Source organism: Molossus molossus, unplaced genomic scaffold (assembly GCF_014108415.1).
Source record: "Molossus molossus isolate mMolMol1 unplaced genomic scaffold, mMolMol1.p scaffold_m16_p_21, whole genome shotgun sequence".
Classification (NCBI taxonomy): domain Eukaryota; kingdom Metazoa; phylum Chordata; class Mammalia; order Chiroptera; family Molossidae; genus Molossus; species Molossus molossus.
This window is the reverse complement of record NW_023425357.1, coordinates 50179718-50195895: the sequence shown is the minus strand read 5'-3', so window position 1 is coordinate 50195895 and position 16178 is coordinate 50179718. Positions and strand designations below refer to the sequence as shown.

At 59.3% G+C, this 16178-nt stretch overlaps 1 protein-coding gene across 1 annotated transcript in view; it reads right to left on the bottom strand.

Annotated features, from left to right (window-relative positions):
* The window catches only part of ZNF536 (zinc finger protein 536), a 145889-nt gene extending 130598 nt beyond the window's left edge, over positions 1 to 15291 (bottom strand). The window contains exon 1 of the mRNA XM_036275475.1: positions 15250 to 15291. The gene's annotated coding sequence lies outside the window, so the exon portion shown is untranslated. The remainder of the gene's footprint in view (positions 1 to 15249) is intronic.
* Between the last annotated feature and the right edge of the window lie 887 nt (positions 15292 to 16178).

Genomic DNA, 16178 nt, shown 5'->3' with positions numbered 1-16178 from the left:
CACGTACGCGTGGTGACAATGTGACCTTGTGCTGAAACTGACAGTTACAGTAGCCAGACGGTGAAATGCCACTCAGTCCACCACAGACTGCGTGAACAGGAAGTCCACGTGGCCGCTTGTGGCCGCCAGACAGTGCACAGCAGCCCTGGTGGCCAACGGCAGGCTCACCGGTGAGTGGACTCCGCGTGGGCCTCCGGGAGGACTTGGTTGCATTTCCCAGTAAGTTTGCTGAGGTTACATGACGGGGCAGTTGGCGTGGACAGTGGAGGTGGACGCAGACAAGCTGACCGGGAGACACATCTTCCGGGGCCTCTCCTGCAGCGTGCATCCAGGTCCTCGGAGCCCTGCCCACAGACTCCCCTAGGTGATTGTCAGGACAGCTCCCTGCCTGCCCTGCACCCACTGGCTTCTCCCAGCAGGGTCCCCGGAGTCGCCCTGACTTGGTGAGCACCAGGGGCTGCACCTCGAGGCCGTCTTGCCGAATTCCCCGAAACGCACGCTCAGTGTGGCTCGCGTGGCAATTTAAGAAAATCGTGTCAGAGTTGTCAACTTGCTACAACTGCCTGACTTCCCTTGAAAAACGCAAAGGCCTCGCCACACGGGGCCCACATCCCGGGAGCCGCCAGCAGGGCCCGCGTGCTGCAGGCTGTCCCTGCAGGCCTCTGTGCTCGGAGGAGCCGCCTAGAGACCAGCCGGAGGACGGACAGGAGCAAGGGGACGGGGCTCCAGGCCTCGCCCGCCAGGCTCAGCCTACACGTGTGGCCAGTTCTGCCCCACGCGAGTCTCTTTTTGCAGAGGGTGAGGTCGCACCGCCCTGCCCGGCCACCCGGAGAAGAATCTATACGTCCTGGAGGTACAGAGGAGGAGGAGGCACAGAGACCAGACACGAAGGTGGAGGGCCCTTCACTGCCACAGGCCGTTAGTCTGGGGACAGCAGACCCTGTGGCGGGACAGGCAGGAGGTGGGAGGTGGGAGGTAAGACCAATAAAACGGAGACTCCAGAGGTGGTCACTCTGTGACCGGTGGTACCAGGAGCCACGGTCAGATTCTGAACTGTCTACTCCCCGTGCGCTGGGCCAGCCTCACAGGCCCTTCCTGGGCTCCAGCCCAGACCTCCCGAGTCGAACGCGTCCAAGGCACTTGTCTGCCCACCGGGCAGAGCACTAAGGGGCCAGGCTCCCGGCCCTGGGCGTTGCCAGGTAGGGGTGTGCAAGTCCGAACTGCCAAGGGGTCCCCATGAGGAAGGCGCCTTCCCGGCGAACACGCGTTCCCAGACCATGCCCCTGGATGGCGCTCTTTCAGACGCTCCATAAATATGACTTCCGTAGTCAGACGGTATTTAATTAGCGTTAAACTCTTTTATTTCATGTACGTTAGAGCCTCGCCTGAGACACTTCATTTGGAAAGTAACCTGGTACTCAAGATTCAAATGAAATATTAGCATGTCAGCGGGAGGCTCGTCACCCCGCGCGCCCCCAGCCGCCAGCCCTGGGGACGAATGGCACAGCCCCGCCCGCGAGCACCCCAGCAGGAGGGACTCGGCCCAGGGGCGCCCAGCGGTCAGGCTCAGACTTGTGACCAGAGAAAAGCCGCCCCACAAGAGAAAGAACTGAGAGACGTAGCCTTGTCAACGTGGGAGTCACATTTTCGTTCTGTCTGGATTTTCTCTCTGCGTCTTGAAACCAGCAGCCTGCCCCCGGCCGCAGGGCCCCCCACGAGCGGTGCCCACCGTCCGGGCTGCCGGTCCGCACGGGCTCCTGGCTCTGCAGGCGTGCCTGGGGCCCCTCCTCGGGGGCTTCCCTGATCTCGGTCTCGGCCGGCCCTGGTCCCCGCACTTCCTGCACCCCTACCCCAGGACTCTGGGTGGCGTGCCTCCCTCAGACCGTTGGCTGGCTTACTCATCTATGTCTGAATTTGTTGATAGTCCGCCTCCTCCAGCTAGAACGTCAGGGACGCAAGGGCCTGGAGACGGTCTGTTTTGATCTCTGCTATATCCCCTCGGCCTAGAACAGTGCCTGTCTCATCAAATAGGGTGAAAGAAAAAAGAAAGGGAGAGAGGAAAAATGTATAATATATAAGTACATACATAGATACATGAGAGACAGAGACACACATACATAGTTATAGAGAGGTAGGTAGATAAGTAGGTGCTGGATGAATGGATGGATGGATGGATAGATGGATAGATGGATGGACAGGTGGATGGATGATGGATGGATGATGGATGGATGGATGGATGGACAGGTGGATGGACGGATGGATGGATGGATGATGGATGATGGATGGATGGATGGATGGATGATGGATGGATGGATGGACAGGTGGATGGACGGATGGATGATGGATGATGGATGGATGGATGGATGGATGGAGGATGAATGGACGGATGGATGGACAGGTGGATTTATAGATGGATGGATGATGGATGGATGGATGGATGGATGGATGATGGATGATGGATGGATAGATGGATGGATGGATGGATGGATGATGGATGGATGGATGGATGGATGATGGATGGATGGATGGATGGATGATGGATGGATGGATAGATGGATGGCTGGACAGGTGGATGGATGGATGATGGATGAATGGATAGGTGGATGGATGGACAGGTGGATGGATGGATGACGGATGGATGGATAGATGGATGGACAGGTGGATGGATGGATGGATGGATGGACAGATAGACTGACAGCCAGACAGCTAGCTTAGTAGGCCAGGCACTTCAGCTGACACGGAGGAGCATGGCACCACCTCTAGGGAGTCTTGCAGTCTTGCAAGGCAGAGACAGGGACGGCCCAGCAGTACTCAGAGCACGACAGCTGTGACCAGAGCTGAGAAAGCATCCATGACGAACAGACTGCAAGGTGGACGCTGGGACAGGGAAGTGCCGTGGGCTGGGGGGGGGGGGGTGACCGCACATGAGCGTCCTGAGCGCTGCGCCGAGGTTCCCAAAGGCCTAACGCAGACCACGGACGCCTTCGCTGACGCACAGAAACGCTTCTTCAGACCGACGACTGCTTACAATCGCGACGTTTAATACGAACACACACAGGGTGGGCCAGAGAGGGCTACAGTTGTGAGCACACGAACCCCCGTTTATTCCGGTGCTGTTGTCGATGAATCACTCGATTCTCTGTCGTGGGAACAACTGTGAACCTCCTTTTGCCCCGCCCCGCATCTAACCGGCATGGCAAACCCGAGCTGTCTTCGCTGTTACCACGTAACGCAAAGCTAAATATAATCTCTAATTAAAAGCAGTGTGCCCTTTAAAAAAACATTAAGTCTACAAGCAAGAATGTGATGAAATATTAAAATAGAGGTGCTTGAGGGACGCATGTGGCCAGGGGGTCATCTGAGCCACCACTGCGGCACCCCCGCCCCAGGGCCGGCATCTCACCCGCAGGACTCCTGGTCCAGCTGGCCCAGGCCCAGCTGGACGGGCAGAGGCCACTGTGGGCTCCACAGCCCCTCCCTGTGGGGCGGGAGGGGCGAGGACGTGTCTGAGCCCTGGCAGGACACCCGGCTCTGGCCAGCTACAGGGGAGACCAGAAGCGCCCCAAGAGACAGACCCTGGGCTGGTCCTGTCTCTGCCGGGGGCACCCACGAGCTCCACCAGGTCCCTCCCTTTTACAGGAGAGAAGGAGCAAGACGTGGGGTGAGGGGGGGAGGGGATGGAGGGAGGAAAAAAGGCCACAACAGGAAGAAAAAGAACGAGAGAGACAGGGAGAGAGAAAGAGAGACTGAAGGCCCAATCTGGCTCAAGTCCTTATCAGGAAGAAAAATTTTTTAATGCATGAACTGTATTTACACCCTGAATAAACAAGATAATTAAGTGTCCGCTTCCTAAGTTGTGCCTGGAGTCCAAGATCGCCAGCGGCCACGAATGTTTGGATTTCCGTGAGCCCGCTGGAAAGCCGGCCTGACCCCCTGACCGGCAGCCGGGCCGGGCCAGCGCTCACACGGGGATCAAGGCACCGAGCTGGGGCGAACAGACTCACATTCTGCTCTCGGAATGGAAGGCTAAGCAGAAGAACTGATGAATCTGCTAATTGTTCCATTGTCCGGGCCTGCCCCTGGCGTTGGCACGCACCCCTGGTGCGGCCCAAAGTGCATCTTTTGTGTACGTATGAAAGGGAAAATGTGCACGGCCCGCTGAGACCACGCGTGGGCCGTCTTAAAGAGCAATCCGCTTTTCATCGTTTCTTAAAGGCCAACTTGCTGGGTACGGTCCGTGGCCCCAGCACCAGGGCACTGTGGGCAGCGGGACAGTCTGGACACTGCAGGCTGACCTGTCTCTGCTTCACCTCTCTCTTCCCGAGGTCACTCTAAGGCCTGAGTGAGAGAAGGGTGAAGGTTCCGGCCAGTGTGGCTCAGTGGTTGAGCGTGGACCCTGCACCAAGAGGTCATCGGTTCGATTCCCGGTCAGGGCACAGGCCTGGGTTGTGGGCCCGATCCCCACTGGGGGGCGTGCAGGAGGCAGCCAATCATGTTCTCTCTCATTGATGTTTCTATCTCTCTCTCCCTCTCCCTTACTTTCTCTCTAAAACAAATCAATAAAGACAAAAAACGAGAGAGAGAGCGAGAGAAGGGTGATGGTCAGGTGTGCAGCAGGCTGATAGGTGTCCTTTCTCCTGGTTCCCACCTCCTCTGCCCGTTCAGCATGAGATACTGCAGCCGGCCCTTGGATGCCCGCCCCTTGGATGGGTCCCAGCCAATCCCAGTGCCCGAACCTGGCATGCATCTCTCTGCCGGGCACCCACCACACCTCCACCACCCTACTTACTTCCTAAGTCCCCGCGGCACAGAGCTCTGTCCCGCCCCCTCTTCCCAGTCCCCCCACTACAGCCTCTGCCTGGACCAGCCACCTCCGCACCCCACACACCCCAACCTGCACATGCATCTGGAAGGTGCCTGCCTTCTCCAAGTGGCTTCTCTCTGGCCTTCTCCCGCTCTGCACTTAGGAAAGTCTCCTGGTCCCCAAGGTCCGGTTCCGGCACCAGGTCCCATGAAGCTCTTCCTGAGCATGATGTCTACTTTCTTTTTTTTTTTTTTTATCCCTCACCTGATGATACCTTTTTATTGATTTTTTAGAGGGGGGAGAGAGAGAGTGAGAGAGAGAGAAGCATCAATGTGAGAGAGAAACATGGATCAGTTGCCCCTGACCCGTGACTGAACCCACAACCCAGGTACGGGCCCTGACCGGGAATCGCACTGGCGACCTTTCGGCGTATGGGGTGACACTCCAACCAGTGGGGCCCCCGGCCAGGGTGTGACGTTTCCTCTCTTAAAGGGACCAAGCAGAGCTGAGCACGGAGCACACTCAGGACAGTCTCCAGCTCCCTCGTCGGTGGGACGCTCGGTGGCCACGTGGCTCTTGCTCAGGGCTGGAGGCCCATCTCCACTCAAATCTGAGGCGGCTCAGGTCCCAGTCCCGTGTCCTCCCTCTGCATGCGCACCCCGTGCTTGGGATGGTAGCAGTCTCCACAGACACCCTCTCTGGGCCAGGCGTCATGCATGCTCAGGGCAGGCCGGGGGCCACGCTGGTGGACGACAGCCCTGGGAGAAGCCACCTCCCAGAAGCAGCACCGTGGGGCCGTCCCAGCCTCATCCCAGCTGCACACACCTGCTCCCACACTCAGTCCACAGCCATCGGGACTGTGGGGGATGGGACGGGCAACGTGGGGGCTCCCCCAGCTCACTGCGTAAAAGGTGGACCCTTGTGGCACGAAACCCAGAGCAAAGTCTTCAGCTGATTTCCATCCCCAGTTTCTCTCTGAGCCTGCAGAAACCGTAGCCCCACAGTCCACTTGCTAGAGGTGAACCCTCAAACACAGAAGCTCCTTAAAGCCCTGTTCTGACCCCTGCAAAGGCAGAAGGCGTGATGCCCGGGGCCTCCTCTGCGTACTCAGGGCGCCAGGCCTCCTTCCCAGCTTCACGTTGGGCACAGGGAGGGCCCCCGACTGTCGGAGCCAACATAAACCACTCGGCGAATGCTGTCAGTCTGCCTCACGCACACACGCACATGCACGCACCACCACACGCATGCACAGGGATGCACCACCACACGCATGCACAGGGATGCACCACCACACACATGCACAGGGATGCACCACCACACGCATGCACAGGGATGCACAGATGTACACAGCCACGTGTGTGCATGTGTGTACGCATGTGTGCACACAGCTACATACATGCACACGTGTGTGCGCACAGACATGAGCACGTGCAAACACATGCATGCATGTCCACATGCACACAGGACCGCGCACAGCCATGCACACACACACCAGGGGAGACGTGGACCCCCAGACACGCGGGCATGGGAGGACAGGCTGCTTGCTCTCCCTCCCGGCCCGTGACCTCGCCCGTGGAGACCCCTGGTCGGCGCAGGAGAAAGCGCCGCTGCCCACAGACCTGCGTCTGCGTGGCCCTCGCCGCCCTCTGTGCACAGGCTCCTGTTTCTATTCTCGGCGGCCGCCCTCAGACAGGGACGGCAACTGCCAACATGTGAGCAGCGCTGAGAAACCACCCAACAGAAGTGGTCCTCGCCACTCGCTCTTTCTGGATGAGGGGGGACCGTGAGGGACGCTCTGGGCCACAGGAAGGAGGACGGCCTCCACCTCGGGAGCAGCTGCTTCCTCAGCTCACCGCAGTGCCCAGAGAACCCAGCAGGGACGGGCTGGAGAAGACAGGAGGCATCATGGGCGTAGCTGAGGGCCCCCCAGGACCTCCATCCGCAGGCCTGGCCCGAGGCAGCGGAACATCAAGGAAACGGCTGGAATGTCTCCTGTGGGCGATGGGGCCACCCTGAGCCCGGTCCCTCTGCCTGGCACCCGCCGCTGCCTCGCCGGAGAATGCTGGGAACGTCCTGCTCTGCCCACGAGGGAACCCGGCTGCCTAGGTCCTCGGACTGGCCCCTCTGCCCGGGCACGGCTGCTGGACTCACAGGGACACCATGCTGGGCTCGGGAGCACAGGGGCCCGGGAGTGACAGCTCGAGGGAGACCAACGTGGGGAGACCCACGGGGAGGTCCATGTTGTGAACTGAGATCCCGCCCAGACCCCCTGGCCCACGCTGCATGTGTGGGGCAGACAGACAGACGCCGCGGGCGGCCGGCAGCACCGGGAAGGCGCCCGGGTTAACGTGCCTCCTTGTGCACGTTGTGATGTCTATTTGCAAAGCTGACCTAATGCACAGCCTCGCAGCTCTCAGCCTCTGAAGGGCCAAGAGGGACACAGGGACCTTTGTCTAGTGGCGGACAAAGGCAGAGTCATGGCAGAGTGGCCCTGAAGTGACATGGGACACCCGCCCGCCCGCCTACCCTCCCTGGAGGACCCTGCCCCGAAGGCCACCCACTGAAGCATGCTCAGAGGGAAGGAGCAGGAGGAAAGGGGCGTCCAGCCTCCACCCTGCCACCCTCCTGTCCCCACTCTCTGGAAAGCCCCTCCTGGGCTGGCCCACCCCAAGCCCGCGGGAGGGGGGCGGGTGGCACCTCTTTGTCCCACCAGCTGGCACAGTGACAAGCATCCCCAGGAAGGGAGATCAAATTCACATTTTGACACCTTAGTTGAAGCTGGTCACCTAGACTTCACCAGGCCTCTCCCCTGACCCCCTCCCTGCAGAGCAAACCCCCCAAAGTCTGTCCATTATAACCTGGTTGCAAAGCGGAAAACACCATTATTAGCTCCATAAAAACTAATCAAGTACCATTAAAGGAGACGAATATGAAATTAAGCTTTTGTTTCCAGGGAGGAAGGAAGGAAGGAGGGAGGGAAGGAAGAAAGGGAGGGAGGGAGGAAGGAGAAAAGGAAGGAGGTAAAGAGGGAGGGAGGGAGGGAGGGAGGGAGGGAGGGAGGGAGGGAGGAGGGAGGGAAGGAAGGAAGGAAGGAAGGAAGGAAGGAAGGAAGGAAGGAAGGAAGGAAGGAAGGGAGGAGGGAGCAAAGAAGGAAGGAAGGAGAAAAGGAAAAGGAAGGAGGTAAAGAGGGAGGGAGGAAGGAGGAAAGGAAGGAAGGAGGGAGGGAAGAGAGGAAGAAAGGAGGGAGGGGGGAAGGAAGGAAGGAAGGAAGGAAGGAAGGAAGGAAGGAAGGAAGGAAGGAAGGAAGGAAGGAAGGAAGGAAGGAGGGAGAAAAGGAAGGAAGGAGGGAGGGAGGAAGGAGTTAAAGAGGGAGGGAGGAAGGAGGGAGGAAGGAAGGAGGGAAGAGAGGAAGAAAGGAGGGAGCAAAGAAGGAAGGAAGGAGGAAGCAAAGAAGGAGGGAGGCCGGGAGAGGGGAGGGGAGAGGCACTGCCACCCCAGCTGGGTTTCAGGGGGAGAACGGGCACCCGTCCCAGAGGGCGGATGAGGCCGGGCTGGGTGGCGAGAAGGGTTAAATTTATGTTCCATTACAAGTCCCCTTTTTTTGGTTTCATCTTCTCAGTAAAACACATAACTTAAAATGAAATCAAATATTAAAAATGACAGCCTATATAAGTGCTGTGAGTAAGTTCGGGTCACGGAGGGAGGGAAGAGCCGGCGAGTTGTCAGGCACTATCTGTCACAGTGAATTAGAAACAATCAACAGAGACTGAAAGGGAAGGTGATTGTTATTAAGCGGCGGGGCTGTGCGCAGGCTGCCCAGATGTGGTCATGCATATAAAGGACAGGAAACAGCAGTTTAATTCAGGAAGCCCTGGCGAACAGGGCAGCCGAGAGGAGAAAAGTCCTTTGTCACTAATAAGCTGGAAGTTCCTTTGATAACAGCAGGGTGAGACTCGAGAATAAAACACATCTCCTGCTCACCACACACCATTAATATCACAGCCACGCGGTCGGGAAGAGCCACCGGCCTCCTCACAACCAGAACGCCAACCCGCGGCCCCTCCGGCCAGGGCCAGGCTCGTCCGACCACGCAGAAACCACTGTCACTCTCCAGAAATGTCACAGGCCCGAGAAAAGTCACGAGAGTGCTTCATCCTGCCCCGTCCCTGTGGCCGATGGGGAAGGTGCGATTCCGGTAAACAGCCTTGACATAATGAAGCCCACGGATGCGGCGACAAGCAACGATTTCATATGCAGACCAGGCCCGGTTCCCTGCGAAACTACTTATGCAGGCTCTGCAATTACCCTGTGATACTTTCAGGCAACAGTCTGACAGCCGTTGTGCAAACAATAAAGGAATTACGGAAATAGAAACAAATAATGTCACACACGCAGGGAGCCCACGCGGCGTGTGGACGGGATGAAGGGAGCCGGGCCAGGCCAACAGGAAGTGAGGCTGTGGGCCCGCCGCCCTGCCCCGAGCACCTGACCACAGTCTCCGTCTCGGGAGGTGCTGGGCCACCTGCCTGCCTCTCGAGGGAGCTGAGGACATGGGCCGCCTGGGCAGGAAGGAGCAGTCGTGGGACCAGGAAGGGTGAGGCAACGAGTGGTCAAGCAGCCTGGCCATCTCCCGTCTCACCCCATGGCCTTCTGCTCAGAGGAGGCTGGGCTTTCCCTAAAACAACCTCATGACTGGCTGGGGAGGGCTGTCTGTCACCCACTCCTGGGATCTAGGACTCAGACTCATTTGTTGCCATGTCCCCACATTCGATGTGGGCAGGTACCCTGCAGCCCAGGGGTTGGGGAGACACGGGGCGGTGGGATGCAGAGGCCTACAGGGGTGTCCTGACCTCCCCCACCAGAGGAGACCTGGGCAGACCCAGGGAAGTGGTGAGGACAAGTGTGTAGCAGTCACAGGCCCCCTCCCGTGCGGCCAGGTCCCGGCCCTGGGCTCCCTGCCGGGGAAGGTGCAGAGGCCAGGGGCCGGCAACTGCACGTCGCTATCACACCTCTGTCCTCCGGAGCCTCGCCCGCCGCCCAGGGCAGCTTGGGGCATCACTGGCACGTGTGCCGTGTGCCCGCCGTGTGTGTGCCCTGTGCTCAGGGCTGAGTGTGGGAGTCACACAGGCCAGGCCACAGCTCTGTCCAGTCCACAGATACACTTGCATCTGTAGAAAGTATATTTTTCTATCCTCACCCAAGGACATTTTTCCATTTTTTGTTCAGATAGAGTGGGAGGGAGAGAGACAGAGAAACATCGACGTGAAAGGGACACATCGAGTGGCCGCCACTCGCACAACCGACCAGGGCCGGGGACAAACTGCAACCGAGGTACATGCCCCTAGCGGGAACCGAACCCAGGTCTCTATGGACCGCAGGCCAACGCTTTTTTTTTTTTTTTTTTTTTTGTACAGATAGAATGGGAGGGAGAGAGAGTGAGAAACATCAACGTGAAGGGACACATCGAGTGGCTGCCACCCGCACGACCAACCAGGGCCGGGGACAAACTGCAACTGAAGTACGTGCCCTTAGCGGGAACCGAACCCGGGTCTCTCGGGACCGCAGGCCGACGCTCTAACCGCTGAGCCAAACTGGCCAGGGCAATACATTTTTTTTTTTAATCCTCACCCGAGGATATTTTTCCATTTTTTGAACAGATAGAGTGGGAGGGAGAGAGAGAGAGAAACATCGACGTGAAGGGACACATTGAGTGGCTGCCACCCGCACGACCAACCAGGGCCGGGGACAAGCTGCAACCGAAGTACATGCCCTTAGCGGGAACTGAACCCAGGTCTCTCTGGACCGCAGGCCGACGCTTTAACCACTGAGCCAAACTGGCCAGAGCTGTAGAAGTATTTTTAAAACTTAAATTAGCTGCCAACATGGTGGGGTGGGGGGGGAGCCCCAGATTTTTTTCTCTTTCCTTAAAAACTATGACTACTGAAACGAGTTCTGCCCACGTCCCCAAGAGGTTGCGACGGGTAAGAGCCGAGGCCCCTCCGCAGGGCCGCTCCCAGCTGCTCCTCACTCCACCAGCTCCGTGTGCTCACCATCTGGGCCCTGAGTGTGGGTGTAGAGGGTCCCCAGGGGGGAGGAGGCCTGCTCGGGACACAGCGAGGCAGGGCTAGAGCCTGAGCGTGGGGCGGGGCCTTCCCAGTGACCATCCGCGGCAGAGTCAAGGCCTCCCTGGGCTGAGCTGGCTTCAGCCCCCATCGGTCTGTCCTGAACCTTCGGGGTCTGGGGCCCTAAAGTGGACCCGTTGGAATACCCGAGGGGCAGGTGTTGAAATGACCAGTGACCTGGCCCCCTCGTGTGCTGGGCGTGGCTGGGCCTTGGGCCTCCAAATCCCTACATCTCCAGGAGCTTGAGAGCCATGAGGGTTTGGTACGTGTGGGGTTCGCTTAGGCCAAGGGGCACAGATTGTGATGCCGACCCATAGCCGCGGGCCGGTGAGTGAACACGGCCCGAGCACTGCTGCCCCTCACACCGTGCCAGGCTGCTGGGCAGACGAGACCGCAGCCCCGCCCAGCCGGCCTGTGGGCGCTGCCCGAGGCAGCCGCTGGGTTCAGGGGAACCGGGCTGGGTCCGAAGGCACCTGGCTCCGGCTCCGGCAATGACCTGCTGTGTGGCCTCGGCCACCCCGCGCCCTCCCTGGGCCTGTCTCCTCACCTGCCAAGCAAAGGCGGCTTTGACCACAAAGGTTGCTGCCAGCCCAGGGATCCTGGGGGTCAGCGAATGACCGAGAATTCCTGAACCGGGAGCCCTGCTGGACAACAGCACCCAGGCTGCCCCGGGAGCACAGGCCTGAACTGGAGCCCCCAGGACGCTGCCCTGCGTGGGGTTAGACGCCTTCCATCGCGTGGATGACATGCTCACGACAGCCTGCGGTCAGCACTACCCTGCAGTGGACGCAGGTGTCTGCACCCACGCCCACGGATGCACAGACTTGGGGAGACCACGGCCCCTCGATCAGCAGGAGCCCCCCTGCAGCTCTCACCAGGCCCACAGCGGGGACCCAGGCTGCACAGGAAGCTCATGCTCAGGCACAGTCAGGCGTCACGAGGGCCACCCGCCCTGAGCCCGCGGGGCCAGCAGCCCCTGACTCTCAACTTTAGACAAGTCAGCAGGACACTCCGTGGGCCACGGCAAGCAGCCACGAAGGGCCACTTGCAGCATTCTGGCAACTGGCAGCATCTCCAGGCCCGGGAAGGTGGCTTTCTCCACGCACCCCCTCTGGTTAAAAGCAACACAAACATAAAAGAAAGTTTCTCACCGTGGCCGGCAAAGCCACACTGAATCCAGGCCTCTGCCCCGCACCGTCCCCAGAGCCCGGCGCTCCTGCATCGCAGGCCTGCAGTCTGTCCCTCCGACGGGGCAGTCCTCCTACCCCAGGCCCTTTTCACGTGCTGTCCCCTCCAGACCCTCCTTGGCTGTCTCCTCCATGCCCTTCAGACTGTCACAACCAATGTGCCTTCCTCGGGGGAGCCAATCCTGACCACAGAGCCCCTGCCCTGCCCCGCACCGTTATCTATGATTGCCTTTCTCCGACCGGCTGCCCCATTACGGAAGCTCCTTAAGGGCAGGGACCTTGTCTGTCTGGCCCTGGACTGTGCCATGGTGAGGGGCCCGGCTGCAAAGTCAGGAAGGACCCTCACACCGTGGCCTGACCACCCACCAGCCGGGTGACCTGCGGGGGCCACGTAAACATCTCCGACCTCAGTTTCCACACCTAGAAGACGGGACTAATGACGGCGTCCGCCTGCTAGGAGGTGGACAGGATGGACCACGGCCGTCCCAGGACCTGGGCCAGACCTGCTCCCCTCTCTCTCCCTCCAAGCTCAGGTCCGTTCTAGCTGCACTTCCTCCCGGGCGCCCGGAGAGTCATGGCCTCGCTCCCACCGCACCGGCGGCTTCAGGAGACTCCGCAGGGAACGACCAGGGGCCACGCAGACCCCCACACATGCAGGGTTTGCCGTCGTCATCACACAGAAATGACAATTACTCTCTGCGCTCCGTGCTCCCGAACTACCCCCACCGCAACGTTTAACGATGACGACTGCGCAGGAGTCACTGACTCACGCGTCTGTGCAGGGGCCGCGAGCGCCGTGGAGGGGTGGGCACCCGGACAGGGGGAGCCACTCTGTGTCCCTCAAGCGGAGGACGGAGACCCTCCTCCTGGAGTCCCTGGGCCCCACGACCCAGCACAGGGTCCTCCTTCGGAGGGGAGGGACAGTCCATCACTGTCTGACGTGGTGACAGGTGCCACACGGCCGCGTGGCTTTCTAGGCTGGCGCTTCAGGGCCGCTGTCTGTCTGGCCATCCCAGGGCTGACTTGTGCAGCATTTTACGTAGCTTTTAAAATGTCAAGTGTCCACTTCGAAGCCTCGGAAGGGCGTGGGGGGAGAGGCGTGAGAGCAGCGTCCCCGCCAGGACCCGCGGAAGTCCAGCAATGGCTCCAGCAGCTGTCACAGCCCCAGGTCCGGGGGACAGGGGCCACTGCAGGCCGGAACCCAGGCTGCCAGGCTGGCGAGTCAGCGAGAAGGCAGGAGGGAGGTGCCACTTGCTCTCCTGTCTCGGGCTCGTCCCCTCTCCTGGTCTCCAGGGCACAGAATGTGCTCTGGGTGGTGACGTCCAGGCTGACTGACCGTCCACAGGACCCAGTGCCATGCCAAGGTACGTCCCCCGCGCCGGACAGCCTCCCGCCTTCCCGAGGCCAGTCCCGAGGACACGGCATCTCTGTTCCTCATCTTCCAGCAGGTCATTTGCTCTTCCCCACGCCGACCTCGACAGCAAGGCCAGCAACACGACCTTCTAGAGCCTTCGTCCTGCCCACAGGACTCTGCGTCTCACCCCCTCGGCCTCCCCACCAGTCAGACACGGGTGTGTCCTTGTCTTCATGTCCCATCCAACATGGATCTCGGGGACATGGGGCAGCTCCCTCCCCTGCTCAGGAGGCCCAGAGCCTGGACCTCACAGGACAGACCAGCCTGGGCCGCACCCCCGGAAGCCAGCCTCGCCCACACCCTACCTGAGGCCCACACCCCCGAAGCCAGCCTCGCCCACACCCTACCTGAGGCCCACACCCCCGAAGCCAGCCTCGCCCACGCCCTACCTGAGGCCCACACCCCCGGAAGCCAGCCTCGCCCACACCCTACCTGAGGCCCACACCCCCAAAGCCAGCCTCGCCCACGCCCTACCTGAGGCCCACACGCATCTAGCTGGGCCTTCCCAAACCATGAGCATCCATGCGGCAGAATCCCCACCACCAATGTAGCAGCTAAATATTGTAAGACTCCTAACTCCCCCATCTGTGTTTTGCCTCCCGAGAGGGAAAATAGTCTTTGCAGACATTCCCGTATCTGGCAGGCACATTCTAAACCTTACTGGCAACCACAGGCCTGTTTTCCCAAGCAAACAGCTATGGAACCAAAAATTGTTCTGCCTGAGATGTGCTGGGGAGGAACCAGCCAACAGCTCGTTCTGGGAACGCCGGCCCGGGCAGGGGGCAGCTGCGTCCCCGAGGAGCCCGGGGTCCCCACGGCCCGCGCGGGAGGCCCGCAGCCCACAGCCACTCGGCTGCCCTTCTTCACACGGGCGTACGCGCCACGAGGCTGATGGAAAACACCCAGCACAGTGTGAAATCAACACTTTCTAACTTAAATAAACGGAAACAGCCAGCCCTTTGGCTACAGACATTTTCTCCTGCAACCGTCCGTGTGTGAGGCAGCAGCACCGTGGAGCCCCGTGCCCTGCCGCCGAGCACACCCGGGCACCCGGACCTCCCTGCGTTATCCCTCGCCCGGCCCCCTGCGCACGCAGCCACCTGCACGCGCGCGGCTGCTAATAAACCAAACCGGAGGCCACCTGCGGACGCCTAATTGATAGGGTCCTTTATCGACTGGCCTTGATGTCTCTCCGAGGTCCTCAAAAGCCAAGATTTAAATGTTTCATTTTATTTTTAACTTTCCCGGTTCCACATTCCAGCAATGTCAGGCAAAGAGGTATGGTCTCACGATCAGGAAGAATCATGGCGCGGAATAATTTATGACTTCAGCTTGGGCGTTCAGGGAGCTATTTCCAACCTTCCCTTTGATTCGGTTGCATCAAAACCACTCTGAGCACGTTCTTGGAGCCAGAATATGGGAGCGGCACCTCAGGACCGGGAGCCGAGGCCTCGTGTTTATCCCAACAGAAAATTGGAGGGAAGAATGAAGACTGTAACCTTGTTTCCTGATGCCTTTGTCCCTGGGCAGCAACGCCTCCCTGGGCGAGGGTCCTGCCAGCAACCTGGCTCAGAGCTCATGGGACGGGTGCTACCTGGGGGGGAGCCACCCGGCCCAGAGCAGAGGGAGGGGACCGTTGGGTTGGAATTTGTGTAGGTCAACGAGACAAAGCAGGAGGCACCGGGCTGCGTCCAGGCCAGCGCGCAGGATGGGAAGACTTACCTTAGCAGCCTAACTGCATGCTGTCTGACGGACCGTCTGGTGAGAAAACGCCCAGGAACGAGGCCGCGGGTCCAGGCACTGACAGATGGCCAGAGGGGCGTCCCAGGTCCCTATCACAAAAGAAAACATAGAAAGAAACTACATAAAGTGAAATGTAACAAATCCACCAAATCACAGCCGTACGCAGAGGTCAAGGAAATGCAACGGAAAAGGTCAAAGATGAAATCAAAGCCGCAGTGTGGAGATGAGAACCCTCCCCGAGCAAGGCCACGGGTGATGGGCTGTCGACAAGAAGCTAAATACTGCCTAGCACTGGGATCTTTCATTTTCATCAGATCAATAAAAGCTTATATTTATCAGGATTCCAAGCAGCTGCCGCATCTGACAACCTCCACTTTATTTTCCCAGTCCTCGCGCCGAGCGGGGCAACGGGAGAGGCCAGGCAGCGTTTAATGCTACTTACACCTGAAGACACAATTCCATTACGGGGCCCTGTTTTGTTAAAGAAGCCGGGATTGATATGATTCTATTGGCAGGAGCGGGAGGACTCTTTGTTCTTCCCACCATGTTCGCTGCTTTGCAGCCCCGACCCCGCTCGAAGGTTCCCCGACACGGAATCTCCACCAGCACTTCGCTTCGTCCCAACTTACCACTGACAGGGGGAGAGGGGCTCTCGGCTGAAACAGTTACCACCCTAATCATCTGTGCAACAATATTTGCTACCGGGCATTCTAAATAGATTATCACCAGTCCATCTGTGTCATTATTGATTTATAAGGCTGTGAGCGGCTTTCGAATGGAAGCCTTCCCACCGAGGGGCTCCTCGTATAAGCCAGAGCCCTGCTCAAATATAGCCACCGTCACTCAGGAGACGGTTCCTCAAATCATCCCTCATCCCGGGAAGGAGAAAATGATAAATTGCTTATAAT